The following is a 15,416-nucleotide window of genomic DNA, read 5'->3' as shown; positions in this document are numbered from 1 at the left end:
ACCTGTGATGGGGGCCCCACCTGTGATGGGGGCCCCACCTGTGATGGGGCCTCACCTGTGATGGGGGCCCCACCTGTGATGGGGCCTCACCTGTGATGGGGGCCCCACCTGTGATGGGGCCTCACCTGTGATGGGGACCCCACCTGTGGTGGGGCTGCCGGCCGTACTCAGGCGCGACCCCCGCAAGCCAGCTCCAGGCCCTCCATTCCCATCACCTCAAGAAAAGGAGTTTATTTCCCCGTCCCCCTTACGGGAGGGGGTGGAAATGGGGGAGAGGATATCTCCAGGGGTATCTTTCCGTAAGGCTGGAACCACAGCACAGCAGGTAGGGCATTTGCCTTGCACGCGGTCGACCTGGGTTCGATTCCTCCGCCCCTCTCGGAGAGCCTGGCAAGCTACCCAGAGTATGAGCCCACATGGCAGAGCCTGGCAAGCTACCCGTGGCGTATTCTATATGCCAAAAACAGTAACAACAAGTCTCACAGTGGAGACGTTACTCATGCCGGCTGGAACAGAGCAACGGGAGGACAGTACTATATCTTTCTGTAAATCTTGCCTTTGGGGGCGGGATATTGGGGACACACCTGGAGGTGCTCAGAGGCTCTTCCTGGCTCTCTGCTCTGGTTACTTCTGGGGCCTGGATTCTCCCACGTGCAAGCAAACACCTCCGCCCTGTACTATCTCTCTGGCCTCAATAATCTTGCTTCTTGAGCCTTGACGTCACTCCTGACACCCAGAACAAAGACATGGTTGTGATGTAAGTCAGGGAGTTTGGAGGGTGAGTGCTTCCAGAGCAGCAGAAGGCAGGAATGACTGCCAGTGTAACCGAGTCAATCAGGGCAGGAAACGGCCCACTTAGTTAAGGTGCCAAGGACCCCGAATGGCCCTCCTGATAATGGACGATACGTATGTGTACTTTTGTGTTCACGTACATATTTATTTACTTATGTAATCAATTATGAAATTAAGCAGTATAATTTCCAACTCTATTCATAAATATTTATAAATATCTTATTTGTAAATCATATAAATATATTTATATACTTTATAGATCTATAAATATAATTTATAACTTAACATATATAATTAAATCATACATTAGTCATATAATACATATAAATTTAATGTATATGAATTTAATTGTGTATCATTAAATTGGAGTCACATGCCTACAATTTTCTCCATCTCTACCTCTGACTCTACAATAGAGTTTTTACCAAATATGTCTAACTAAACTAGCTCTGGACTTCTGTCTCCCTAACAACAGACATAGAGAGCTCAAAAATATGAGCTCAAAACTGGAATTGTCCCAAACCTCAAAGATTAAAGTGAAATTATTTTGGGAAACTGTTCTAGTCCACTTAATATACTAACACTTTCTATTCTCTTGGCATTTGAAAATAATGAAAAGCTCTTTTTTGACATGAGGATGTAATTGACTGTTCGCTGGGGAGAAGGCTCAGAGGGTTGGAGCACATGCTCTGTGTGCTGCTGGCTGGTCCTCACAGTCCCCTGAGCCCACTGGGAACAATCCCCAACAGTGAACTGGGAGCAGCCCTGAAGATCTGGTATGGTCCAACCCCAGAACAAAAATAAACCCCCCCAGGAGTACAGAGGTGAAGGCATCCACCTTGTATGCAGCTGACTCTGGTTCAATCCTTGGTATCCCATATGGTCCCTTGAGCACTACCAAAAGTGACCCTGGCACAGACCCAGGAGCAAGGCCTGAGCACTGCCACTGTGCCCCCCTCACCCCCAAAGAAAGGGGTGGGGAAGTACGACAAAATACAAAATACAAAAGGGGGTTGTAGAGATAGTACAGCGGAGAGGCACTTGCTTTGCACACAGCCGAACACGGGTTCAGCCCCAGGATCCCATGTAGTCCAGGGAGCACCAGCAGGAGTGATTCCTGAGTGAAGAGCCAGGAGGAACCCCTGAGCATCTCTGGGTGTGGCCCCAAACCCAATATATTTTTAAATGGATACAAAGATCATTGATACAAATCGAGATCCCAGACGTAAATCTCTACCTATCCAGGCAACTGATGTCCGGCAGCAGGGTCCAGGGCAGAGCAGAGACAGGCACGCATCCACAGTCAGTGCTCCTGAGGAAACTGGGCGACTACGGCCGAGGGAGGGACTGACACTGCCTTAGGTCGTCGCAAAGGATGCTAAGTTTAGTTTAGTTCCCCCGGCCACATGTGCAGGTAGGAGGGCTGACTCCTGCTCTGCTCTCAGGGATCACTCCTTGGAGCGATGGAGTGGCTACGTGCCAGTCCCAGCGAGAGGGCTGAGAAGCTGGGAAGGATGTGACTGACAGGATGTGGTGACGAGCTGCAGAACACCAGGCCGTGGCTGAGCTGGGGGAAAAGACACAAAGGCTGCTTCCGAAGAGGGAGCTTATGGGAAGCCCCCCGTCCCACCCTGTGGGGTAAAGGGGGTGGGAGTGGGGGGTTAGGAGAGAAAAGGAATCAGAAGGAAAAGGGAGGAGATGAGGATGAGGATGACGAATAAGTCAGTCCTTACAGTTTGTTTTCTTGCCTGTAACACATTGAATCCGCATGCTTACAACTCACTGCTTTTAAAGAAAAAAATAAGAAAAGGAAATGGGGGGCTGGAGTGATAGCACAGCGGGTAGGGCGTTTGCCTTGCACGCGGCCGACCCGGGTTCAAATCCCAGCATCCCATATGGTCCCCTGAGCGCCGCCAGGGGTGATTCCTGAGTGCATGAGCTAGGAGTGACCCCTGTGCATTGCTGGGTGTGACCCAAAAAGCAAAAAAAAAAAAAAAGAAAAGAAAAGGAAATGGAAGGCTGTGTAGGTTTTGCTTTTGACCGGTCGGTGACTGACGCCTCTCCTGCCCAGGTTGGATGGCTGAGGGCGTCTGTCCGGCACTTGCTTGCCATGGTACAAGGGTCAGGAAGGGCCCTCAGGCAGTCCCGTGGGCCTTGGCACAGAGCAGGCATGGACGGGACCAAACACGTTTTTTCTCTCATTTCTGCTGCTGCTTTTATGAAACGATTCCTCCAGTAACTCAGTCACTCCATAATTACAAAAAAAGATGCAGCTATTTTATTGACATTCTAAATGCTTCTAAGTAAATAAAAAATTATTTAAAAGAATTTAGGGTATGGGGCTGGAGCAATAGCACAGCGGGTAGGGTGTTTGCCTTGCACGCGGCAGACCTGAGTTTGATTCCCAGCATCCCATATGGTCCCTTGAGCACCGCCAGGGGAATTCCTGAGTGCAGAGCCAGGAGTAAACCCTGTGCATTGCCGGGTGTGACCCAAAAAGAAAAAAAAAAAAAGAATTTGGGGTAAAGTCATCATGAATTACAATAAAGGTAACCTAAATTAAATTGTAATGAAGATAAAGGTTTGTACTCTTCCATAGAGCATGAGCGATATATGCGCTAAATGAAACAAAAAACGGCTGGAGTCGTCTGAAGGCCCTTTTGGTTTGACCAAATGTCTCAATGGATGTTTGAACAAGTCTGGTCCCGCTTGGGTCCTCCAGAAGGGGGCGCTCACACCCAGCCCGTGCTTGTAGCCTCTGGGGCTGGCCTGAGCGGGATTCTGCCTGCAGGGCACCTGGGCCTCTTTATTTATTTATTTATTTTGCTTTTTGGGTCACACCCAACGATGCTCAGGGGTTACTTCTGGCTTTGCACTCAGGAATTACTCCTGGCGCTGCTTGGGGGACCATATGGGATGCCGGGGATTGAACCCGGGTCGGCCGCGTGCAAGGCGAACGCCCTACCCACTGTGCTATCGCTCCGGCCCCTTTATTTATTTATAATGCAGGAGTACTGCTATTTATTCAGCCATTGATTAAGCTGACTGAGTTGGGCATGAACACCACATTACTTTTTAATTTTTTTTCTTTTCTGAATGTTAATTTTATTTTATTATTTTATTATTATTTTCCCCTTTTTTTCCTTCACTGTGAGATACAGGTACAAAGCTTTCATGTTTGAGCTTCAGCCATACAATCATCAAACACCCATCCCTTCACCAGTGCACATTTTCCATCACTAAAATCCCCAGTATTCCTTCCACCCCCTTCCAACCCTCCCCCTGCCTGTGTGGCAGACAATTTCCCCCATACTCTCTCTCTACTTTGGTTACATTCGGAATTTCGACACCAGTCCCACCACCACTCAAGTCTGCCGAAAAGGCGACGCTAGACGATTTGTTTTGTATTGCTTGTTATGGATAGGATATAATGTCCAGGAAATTCTGTGTCGTTCTCTTCCAGGAGCTTTAGTTTATAGTCTCTGGGTCTTGGCCGTTGATGAGATTACGTGGCGCTGGGTACAGTCTGTGGGTGTGACTGCCAAGCTACTGGAAAACTGGGGGCCTGGTGGGAGGAGGCCCAGTCCCAACCTGAGCGGGCATGGAGTTCTCAGTCATGGTTCCCGCATACCTGGGTTTTCCTGCCGGTCTGCTCTCTGGTGAGGTTCATCCCAAATTGAAGGTCCCGGAAGAGAGCGCTGCAGAATGTCCGACCCCGTGCCAGGCACCCGGGCCTCTTGGTGCACTGGGCAGTGCACTGGGTAAGCTCCCTGTACCATCAGCGCCTCCCATCACATCCCCTTCCTCTCCCGAAGGCCACGTGCCCTCACGCCAACGTGCCCATGTGCCATGTGCCTGTGTGCCCGTGTGACCGCTTGCTGTGTGCCATGTGCCCGTGTACCCGTGTGCCCATATGCCGATGTGCCATATGTCCATGTGCCCACATGCTCCTGTGCCAGTGTGCCCATGTGCCTGCATGCCTGTGTGCCCAGGTGCCAGTGTGCCATGTGCCCATGTGCCCATGTATCCAAAGTGCCTGAGTGCCCGTGTGCCAGGTGCCCCTGTGCTCGTATGCCCATGTGCTGTGTGCCATGTGCCTGTGTGCCCATGTGCCCATGTGCCTGTGTGCCGTGTACCCGTGTGTACATATGCCCATGTGCTTCATGCTGTGTGCCGTGTGCCATGTGCCCATGTGCCCGCGTGCCCGTGTGTGGTTGACAGGCCTCTCTCTCTCGTTTTTTAATCAAATCACTGTGAGATATATTTACAAAGCTTTCGTGTTTGAGTTTCAGTCATCCAATGGTCGAACACCCATCCCTCCACCAGTGCACATTCTCCACCACCAATGTCCCCAGTATTCCCCCCTTCCCAACCCACTCCCTGCCTCTATGGCAGACAATTTCCCCCATACTCTCTCTCTCTCTCTCTCTCTCTCTCTCTCTCTCTCTCTCTCTCTCTCTCTCTCTCCTTTTGGGCATTATTGTTTGCAATACAGATCCTGAGAGGCCATTACGTTTGGTCCTTTATCTAGTTTCAGCACACAAATCTCATCCCAAACGATTCTTCCAACCATCATTGACTTAGTGATCCCTTCTCTATTCTAGCTGCTTTCCCCAGCTCATAAGACAGGCGTCCAACTATGGAGCAATATTCCTGACCCTTGTGTCTACTGTCCCTGGGTGTCAGTCTCATATGATGTTATTTTATATTCCACAAATAAATGCAGTCATTCTATGTCTGTCCCTCTCTCTCTCTCTCTGACTCATTTCACTTAGCATGATACTCTACATGACCATCCACTTATAAGCAAACTTCATGACTTCATCTTCCTTAACAACTGCATAGTATTCCATTGTGTAGATGTACCAAAGTTTCTCTCTGTTCTCGGGCACTTGGGTTGTTTCCAGATTCTGGCTATTGTGAGCAGTGCTGCAATGAACATACAGGTGCAGATGCCATTTCTATTGTGCTTTTTTGCATAGAAACTCAATTTCTAGTTTTTCGGAACAAAAGCAACCAGTGTTGTTGTGGATGTGGGGAGAAAGGCAGGCTCCTTTCACTGTTGGTGGGAATGCCGACAGGTCCAGTCATTTTGGAAAACAATATGGGCATCCTTCGAAGCTCTCTCCTTTGACTGGCAGACTCTGCTGGGACTCGGCATCTCCAGCACATGTCGTGCCACTAGTCAAATAGAATCTGCCCAGATCTGCCACCAAGGTGCAGGCGATGAGAAGTGACACGGAGGTCCCGGCTGCTGGCTGGAAATAGAACAGCGTTGCACCCATGATTGGCGTGCTGTGAGAGGTCTGGGCCTGTGTCCTGAACCTCACAGGAGGAGGCGAGGGTGCGGGGAGAAGAACCAGAGTCAGAGTCACCCCAAAGTGGCACCTCCTCTTCAGCAGGGAGCGGCATGTCCTCAGTTTCCACACTCCCTGATCCTAGGACAAGGGAGATTTATTTTGAGCAACAAAGCAATGACGAAAGTTCCTAATCTGTATTTAACATCTTAGGGAATACATAGCCTTGAGACCAGTTGTGCTAGAAGCGTTGAAGGAACTTCCTTAATGACTCTTCAGCACATGTCACTCACAGTTGCTCTATTGGATTAAGAAAGGTTTGCTTGCTCCTAGTTTTTGAGGAGATTTTTTTTTTTTTTTGGCTTTTTGGGTCACACCCAGTGATGTTACTCCTGGCTCATGTACTCAGGAATTACTCCTGGCGGTGCTCGGGGACCATCTGGGATTATGGGAATTGAACCTGGGTCGGCCGCGCGTGCAAGGCAAATGCCCTACCCGCTGTGCTATTGCTCCAGCCCCTCTAGGGGATTTTATGCACTCATAATAACAAACTAACATTTTATTCATATATAATTTTATATATCTGATCAGGTGTTTCTTCCAGTTCCATAGAAATTTTTATTACAATTCTTTACTTTTATTACAATTCTAATTAAATACTTACCTTTAAGCAGTACTTATAAGTTTTCAAACATAAAGCTAACATTCCCTTTCTTAGGGTACAGCCCACTGCTATGGGCCTATTCATGTTCCTCTCCCCTTAATTCTTTTTTCTTTTTGGGTCATACCCAGCAATGCTCAAGGGTTACTCCTGGCTCTGTACTCAGGAATTACTCCTGGCAGTGCTTTGGGGACCATATGGGATGCTGGGGATTGAACCCAGGTGAGCTGCGTGCACGGCCCTACCCGCTGTGCTATCGCTCCAGCCCCCATCTCCCCTTAAATTTTTTTTTTTTTTTTTTTTTTTGCTTTTTGGGTCACACCTGGCAATGCACAGGGGTTACTCCTGGCTCTGCACTCAGGAACCACCCCTGGCTGTGCTCAGGGGACCATATGGGATGCTGGGATTTGAACCCGGGTCGGCCGCGTGCAAGGCAAACGCCCTACCCGCTGTGCTATCTCTCCAGCCCCCCTCCCCTTAAATTTTTATTAATTCTCTTCACTCTTACTAAATTTTACTTTCTAACAGGATTTATCTATTTCATGTAAATCTTAAGATGCATCAGTACAGAATTATTCATAATATATTTTTCAAACTTATGTTCCTATAAAACGTTTTTGAAAAATATACTTTATCAATTTGTCATTGATTTACAATTTTGTGGGATTCTAGAAGTTTAGTTCTATTCACCTAAGTGTCATCACTTTCACAGCTGAGAGAGAAGAGAAAGAGAGAGAGGGAGGGAGAGGAGAGAGGGGGGGGAGGAAGGAGAGAGAGAGATTCTGAATATGAATTTGAAAAGAAACATAGTAAGGAACAACTAATGGTCAAAATCATCAAAACTGAAGTTTTTTCTATGAAATTCAGCTCATGTAGGGGTGGGGTTTAGGGTCACTGGTGGAGGGGAGTGGGTGTGGTGTTGGAATGATGCATTCATGAAATATATGAGCAACAACACTGTAAGTCCCATTACTTAAGCAAAATAGTTCTAAAGATAATTAATTAAACTAAATGATTAAATATGAAACACAAAACCAAAAGTTCAGGCCCGCTGTGAGTAAGGTGTGGGACTTGAGGGTGGCTGCCTGAAGACACTGACGAGGCATTCCGAGGCTTCGACCTCTCCTGGTGTTCCGGGTCTGTCTCTCACACCCCACAGTGCCCTGGTCAGGGAGGGGTAAGGAGGGAAGGGCCAAAAGCAGAGGGAGGGCAGACCTAACGGCCTTCCTTTTATGGGCACATTATCTGACTTTTGTTATCCATGAATTCTATTTATTATTTGACTATAAGTAAAATAATTTAATCTCTTTAATAACCCTCTTTTATTGAATCAGTCCTCCTCATTTGCAAGTGTTATCAGATTGGTTGTTCCATCAGATGGTCTCAGATAGCACGAACAGCTGAGGGGTGGGACACACAGGTCACAGCCACTGGAGCTGGAGATGAGAGATGAGAGAAGAGAAGAAGGAAGAAGAGACACCAGAAGAGAGCAGAGGGATGAGAAGAAAGGAAGCAGTCGGAGCTGCTGTCCGGGACAGGGCGGTCACTGTGTCTGCGGCTGGGCAGCCTGCAGGGCTGCACCTACACAAGCTGCTCAACAGAACAGCCCCTGGCGGACCTCTGCTGGATGCAGCTAATCGTGCCCACGGTCCACAGAACCGCAGCGGGTCCCAGCCTAACATAAAAGGAGTTTCTAGAGCGATCCCTGCCGAGCAGGTCGAAGACTGGCCAATACCCGAGGTACATTGACCTTTTCAGGACAAGCAACTGTTTTCCTCCCTCCTTCCCTCCCTCCCTCCCTCCCTTCCTTCCTTCCTTCCTTCCTTCCTTCCTTCCTTCCTTCCTTCCTTCCTTCCTTCCTTCCTTCCTTCCTTCCTCCCTTCCTCCCTCCCTTCCTCCCTTCCTTCCTTCCTTCCTCTCTTCCTTCCTTCCTTCCTTCCTTCCTTCCTTCCTTCCTTCCTTCCTTCCTTCCTTCCTCCCTTCCTTCCTCCCTTCCTTCCTCCCTCCCTCCCTTCCTCCCTCCCTTCCTTCCTCCCTCCCTTCTTTCCTCCCTTCCTCCCTTCCTTCCTTCCTTCCTTCCTTCCTTCCTTCCTTCCTTCCTTCCTTCCTTCCTTCCTTCCTTCCTTCCTTCCTTCCTTCCTTCCTCCCTCCCTCCCTTCCTTCCTCCCTCCCTTCCTTCCTCCCTTCCTCCCTTCCTTCCTCCCTTCTGAACTCAGCTCTGTCTCCTTTGAGCAGGGCTTCTGATCCCTGCTTCCAGGAAGCTGTGGAAAATGCTGTGTAGGTTGTTTGTGTTCATTTGTGGAGATGACATAGACATCAGTCATCAGCCTAGACCTAGGGGACTTGGGGCAGTGTGCTCAAATAAGTGGTTCCGGGGGTGGAACCTGGAGGAAATGACTCATGAACTTGGTGAACGATGATAACGGGATTTAGAAACCTAGTAGCCAGTCACCACTTTCTAAAGAGAAGCTTTTTTCCAGAGAACGAGAGAGAAGAATATGTTCTCTTTATCCCGATGTCTCAAGGGTCTGTCTGCTGGGAAGCTGTCCCGTGTGTGTGGGGAGCGCGGGGGAAGGCCTCCTGAGAGAGCCACTGGTGAGGTGTTGCTGGAGTCCTGTCTTGACTTAGGGCTTGTAGCTGCTGTTTCATACCCGGTAGATGGGGAGGTGAGTGCTGGTGACACTTGGTTATCCTGAGTCCATGGACCACCCTCAGACTAACTCCCTGACTGGGAATCTATGCAGAATCCACATCCGGGGCGTGAGTTCGAGGCGGCTGTCCCCTGGTCCACAATGACCATGCTTCCTGGCACGGCCAGCTCCGTCTTCGCAGAGCCCCACCCAAGACATACTCGAGTTGATGGGGCTGGTGAGCCACGCTACGAACATGGACAGGGCTGGAACCAGGTGTGTAGGCACCAAAGTGTGTCCACCCTCACTCCAAGGTGACTGGGATAAGCCCTGGAGCCAGACTGAAGTCTGAGCACTTCCCTGGGGCCTCCCCAGGCTTCCGCACTCGAGTCTGCCACCTGCTCCTAACAAGTCTGAAGCTGGAGCCAGAGAGAGCACAGCGGGCAGGGCATTTGCTTTGCACTTGGCCAGCCCAGGTTAGATCCCCAGCACCCCATATGGTTCGCCGAGCCTGCCGGAAGTCACACCTGAGTGCAGAGCTAGGAATAAACCCTGAGCACGGCCTGTGTGGCCAAAAAAAAACAAACAGAAGCACTCTGAAGCTCACTCCTTCCCCTGCCAGCAATGTAGAAGGGTAGAAAGTCATATATCTGTAATAAAGGCAGAGAACAACTACAATGCTCTCACTTCACACTGGTGTGCCTTCACTGCCTCACCCTTTAGCCTCCTGGTCCAGATGTCCTGTGGAACAGTTAGACCCCTTCTCCATCCAATTTCACTTGTCTTTGCAATGTTTCATAAAAGTCCATTTAAGAATCAATATTGTTGGTACTGGAGCAATAGCACAGCAGGTAGGGCGTTTGCCTTGCATGCAGCCGACCGGGTTTGATTCCCAGCATCCCATATGGTCCCCTGAGCACCGCCAGTAGTAATTCCTGAGTGCAGAGCCAGAAGTAACCCCTGTGCATTGCCGGGTGTGACCCAAAAAGCAATCTCTCTCTCTCTCTCTCTCTCTCTCTCTCTCTCTCTCTATATATATATATATATATATATATATATATAGTTAAAAATTATTATCCCACTTGAAGCAATTTGCAGATTCAGTTCAGTCCCCATCAAAATCTAGATGACATTCTTCAAAACCATAAAATAAATGCTTCTAAAACTCACATGAAACTACAAAATTCCCAGAATAGTCAAAGCAAGACTAAGAAAAAAAGAGTATAGGAGGCATTGCATTCCCTGACCTTAAATTATATTACAAAGCTATAATAATAATTAAAAAATGCATGGTACTATAATGGAGACAGATGCTCAGATAAATGGAATGAAAATGATAACCTACATGCAAATCCTCAGGTATAGGAACAGTGAGTAATCTGTAATAAAGGAGCTGGGAGTATGAAGTGCTTCTTGACATTGAAGTAGCAAGTGAGGCGGGGTGGTAGAGAAGACACCCCCCCCCGCCCCCAAGACAGTGAAATCCCAACTAGCCCTAAGGCTGTCAGGACCCACCTTATGGACATAGGAACTAAGGGCTGATAAGATCTTTACCTGGTGTCAGATCCAGATAAGGCTGGACCCCTCTCCAAGAGAAGGGGGGGCGGTGGGGACAATGGCCAAGGAAAGGAATTCCAAAGAAGACCAACCACTCCGAACTCTACCCCCTGGGCAACCACCCTCGCAACAGACTCTTTCCTAGGTAGAAGCCCACGTGGGCAGCGTGGGAGGACCCCGATAAAAGCCACCTGGGACAAAGGACGCGCATGTCTATGCTGCCCGAGCCCGCGTGCTGCCTGTGTCCATGTGTCGTGGCCGAGCGCATGTGGTGCCTGAGCTCCTGTGTCGCCGGCCCCTCCCCTCCTGAGACGTGGACTTGCACGCTTTCCTGCCTGACGCTGGGATGTGTGTGGGGCTCTCTCCGCCCTGGAGAAGCCCAGGCCCTCTCTGAGTGTGCTACTCTCTTTTTCTCCCTCTTCTCCTTCCTCAAAGACCTCCAAAGTAAAATCTGTTTTTATTTCACTGCTCATCTCCTGAAATTCTTTTCTGTCAGAAAAACAAGAACCTAGAGGACCCGGGTAAGGCCTAGGACTGGCTTTCTTTTCCTGCAAAGAGCAGTGCTTCGCTCCAGCCCGAGTCCACAGCTGCCTGAGAAAACAGGTGGTGGGGATTAACCCCCGTGCCAGACAGAACAAACGGATGGTAGGTTGGTAGGTGTGGCTTGACGCTGGTGGGACTTGAGGTGCGTGCCCTGCAGAGGCTCATCCCAGATTTGTCAGTCCTAGCCTTCCCAGATGGTCCTGGGGTGGCAGAGGTGGATCAGGAGGAAGTGACTTTCTCTTCTCTGCCTCACATACGTCACCCACTGGTGTCCACAGACTTCACTGTGGACAGAACTGAGGCTACAATGTAGTGGGAAGAGTGGAGAAGGAACCTCGAGACAGTGGAGGGGGGTCACCTACTCTGTGGCCGCCGGTGGGGAGGAGCCATTGCATATATAAAACAAAAATGTGGAAACTGTTGTAAAATATAGTATCTCAATAAAAATACCAAAAAAAATTACTACTATGAACAATAAAGTTTTAAAAAGGTTTTGTTTTGGGGCCACACCCAGCAATGCTCAGGGCTCACTCGGGCCCTTAGAACAGCTGCTCTCCAGGGGAGCCCTCACCCTGTCCTCAGCACGGGGTCTCAGCCCACTAGGAGCAGCCCCGAGAATGCCACCTCTCTCTCAGGCTCTGCTCACGACCCAACAACGGTCGGACCATGAGGAGATGTAACTTTTCCATAATTTTTCTTTTGCTGAAGTCATTTTTTGATAATTCTATTATCCATTACTTGTAACAGCAATATAAAATAAATTATTTTGTGCCCGCTAAGGGAGCAGGCTGGGGATAGTGGTGGGGAGAAAGTCGCACTGGCAGTGGGATTAGTGTTGGAGTATCGACTGCCTGTCACCAATGTATCAACTTTGTAAACCATGGCATTTAAATAAAGGGGAAAAGGGTGTGTTTGGTTTTTTTAAGGGGTGGTAGGGTGAGGAGGTGAGCAGTGAGATTCTTGCCTTTCACACTGCCGACACAGCGTCAATCTCTGGCACCACATATGGCCCCTGGGTGTGAGCAGGAGGGAGCCCCAGCACTGCTGGGTGTGACCCAAACTGCTCCCTTAAAAAGGTGGCGGCAGAATCTAGAGCTCAAGGTGTCAGGACAAACCTAGCCGGTGCCTGGTCTGCCGAAAGGGGGCAGTGCTGGTCCTCGTGTGTTTCTTCCCCCTTTGGAAAACCTCTGCCTCACCCACTGGGGCATGACAGCCCTGGCAAGCAGCAGTTTCTTCTTGGAATGTTTGCGGCTCCTGCTAGCCGGTTCTCATCTGGTCCTTGAGAGAGACAGAGATCTCTAGGGTCCAGGGAAGGACCCCGGTGCACTCGGGCTGGTGGAATGTTTCCTTGGAATTCATTCACTCATCGAGAAGACCCCCGTGTAGACACTTGGCAGGGCTCAGCGGCGATGCAGAATTAACACCGGGTCGTTGTCACAGCAGGTGAGTTGGACATTCACACATGACCTCAGCCTCATCCAGTCAGCCCTGGCTGATTCCCGTGTGAGCGGGGCACGTTTCCAGCCCCCAGCCATCGCCGCCCACTTGTTTAACTGCTGCTGCACAGAAAGGTGAGCACGACAGAGAGCAGGGGGTGGGGGGGGAGGGGTCACCACCACGTCCTGGGCTCGGGGGCCTCAACCTTCTTAGTACTTTCAGAGGCCTGCTGTGCCCACGGCTCCCTGGGGGACAAGCTAACCCTGAAGCTCGTGAACTGGGGGACGGGGAGGCGCCCTCAGAGTGGAGAGCTGAGAAGGCCAGCAGGTAGACACGGATCCCCCTCGGAGGCGGGGAAAAAGCAAGGGTGCAGTGCCACTCTCACTCCTCACCCCTGGAGTCCCCAGGGTACCAGGTCCCCCAGAATCTCTCCCTCACACCGTCCTCTGCTCTGTAGGGCACCTTCATTCATGTACTGGAGAAGACGGGGTCCAGGTTTTCTGGGGGCTGCCCTCTGCCCTGGAGCACCAGAGTAGACCCCAGGACTGGCACTTACTCCCCTGGGACCTGCAAGTGGCAGTCGCCCGGCACGGGGAGTGGCCTGGTTGGGGTCTCTGGCTCTCCTTGGAACTCAGGTCAGAGGTTCGGCTCCGGGAGTGACTTTCTTTAAAGTGAGATCTGGGGTGAAGCTGACTTCAACGCTGGTGCCAGGGCAGTGACTGTGGGTCTCTGTGCTGGTCTGTGGTTCCCGGGCTCTCCAATATTTTCATTCTTGAAAATACTGAATAATAAGATGCCCAGACTCAGAGTTGGAAAGTAGACAAGTTTATTGGAAAGTAGAAGAGAAAGGAAAAGGAACTCCACGTGGGGAGGACCTTAGTATAGGACTAAGTCAAGTATGGCTTTTTGTGGCGGGGAGTGGGGCTTTAGAGAAAAACTGTACTTTTTTTTTCCTTTTTGGGTCACACCTGGCGATGCACAGGGGTTACTCCTGGCTCTGCACTCAGGAATTACCCCTGATGGTGCTCAGGGGACCATATGGGATGCTGGGAATCGAACCCGGGTTGGCCGTATGCAAAGCAAATGACCTACCTGCAGCACTATCTCTCCAGCCCCTAAAAGTAATTTTTATTTTATTTTTTTGCTTTTTGGGTCACACCCAGTGATGCACAGGGGTTACTCCTGGCTCTGCACTCAGGAATTACCCCAAGGCAACTGCCCTACCTGCTGTGCTATGGCTCCAGCGGAAAACTGCATCTTTGTGTTACAGGGAATCCAGGGAAGCTAAAGATAAGAGTTTTCCCTGTAGACCCTTTTATTTAAAAAAAAAATTTTTTTTTATTGAATCACAGTGAGATAGCCCTTACAAAGCTGTTCATGATTGTATTTTAGCCATACAGTATTCCAACACTCAGCCCTCCACCAGCCTACATTTTCCACACCAGTGTCCCCAGATCCCCTCCCACCCCCCCGCCCCACCCGTCTCCTCTCTGTGACAGGCGCTTTTCTTCTTCTTCTTTCTCTTTCTCTCTCTTTCTGCCTCTCTCCCTCCCTCCCCCCTCTCTCCTTTTGGGCTTTGTGGTTTGCAATATAGATACTGAAAGGTTATCAAGAATATCCCTTTACCTACTTTTAACTCTCAGATCTTGTCAAGCATGATCATTTCCAGCAATTATTGTCATACTCTCCTGTAGACCCTTTCAAATGAAAATTGAGCTCTTTGCATAAGTGTTACAGAGGATATTGGGTCTAACAGGTCCCCAGTTCCTCCTCTGGCCATTTGCCTTAGGTATTGCCCATTATCTTAGCCTCCAGTTGAGCCTAAACTCTGGACAGAATTTTATGTTGGTCAATTGTTAATTTTCTGTTTATCAGAAGTAGCCCAGTAATTCTCAGTTAAATAAAAAATGTAGGATGGGCAGTCAGAAAATGGGACTGCTCTGTTTCAAGTTATTCCAGGAAATTGAAGAAACAGGAACACTCTCAGTTTCTATGAGGAATATATCACCCTGATGCTAAAAGCAGATAGAGACACCACAAAAAAAGAAAGAAGAAGAAAATTATAGGCCGATATCCCTGATGAACACAGATGCAAAGATCCTCAACAAAATATTAGTAAATAGAATACAAAAACTCATCAAAAAGATCATACACCATGACTAAGAGGGATTCATCCTGAGGATGCAAGGATGGTTTCACATTTGCAAGTCAATCAACATAATCCATCATATAAATAAAAGATAAAATCACCATATGATCATATCAATAGATGAAGAGAAAGAATTTGACAAGATCCAGCACCCATTATGATGAAAACTCTCAGCAAAATGGAAATTGAAGGAACTTTCCTCAATATAGTTAGTTATCTACCACAAGCTCACTGCAAGAGTTATTCTCAATGGGGGAAAAACTAAATGCCTTTTCTCTAAGATAGGGAAAAGACAAGGATGCTCGCTCTCACCACTTCTACTCAATATAGTAGTGGAGGTACTTGCCATA

This window comes from Sorex araneus, chromosome 3 (assembly GCF_027595985.1).
Source record: "Sorex araneus isolate mSorAra2 chromosome 3, mSorAra2.pri, whole genome shotgun sequence".
NCBI lineage: Eukaryota > Metazoa > Chordata > Mammalia > Eulipotyphla > Soricidae > Sorex > Sorex araneus.
Note: the sequence above shows the minus strand (reverse complement) of the source record.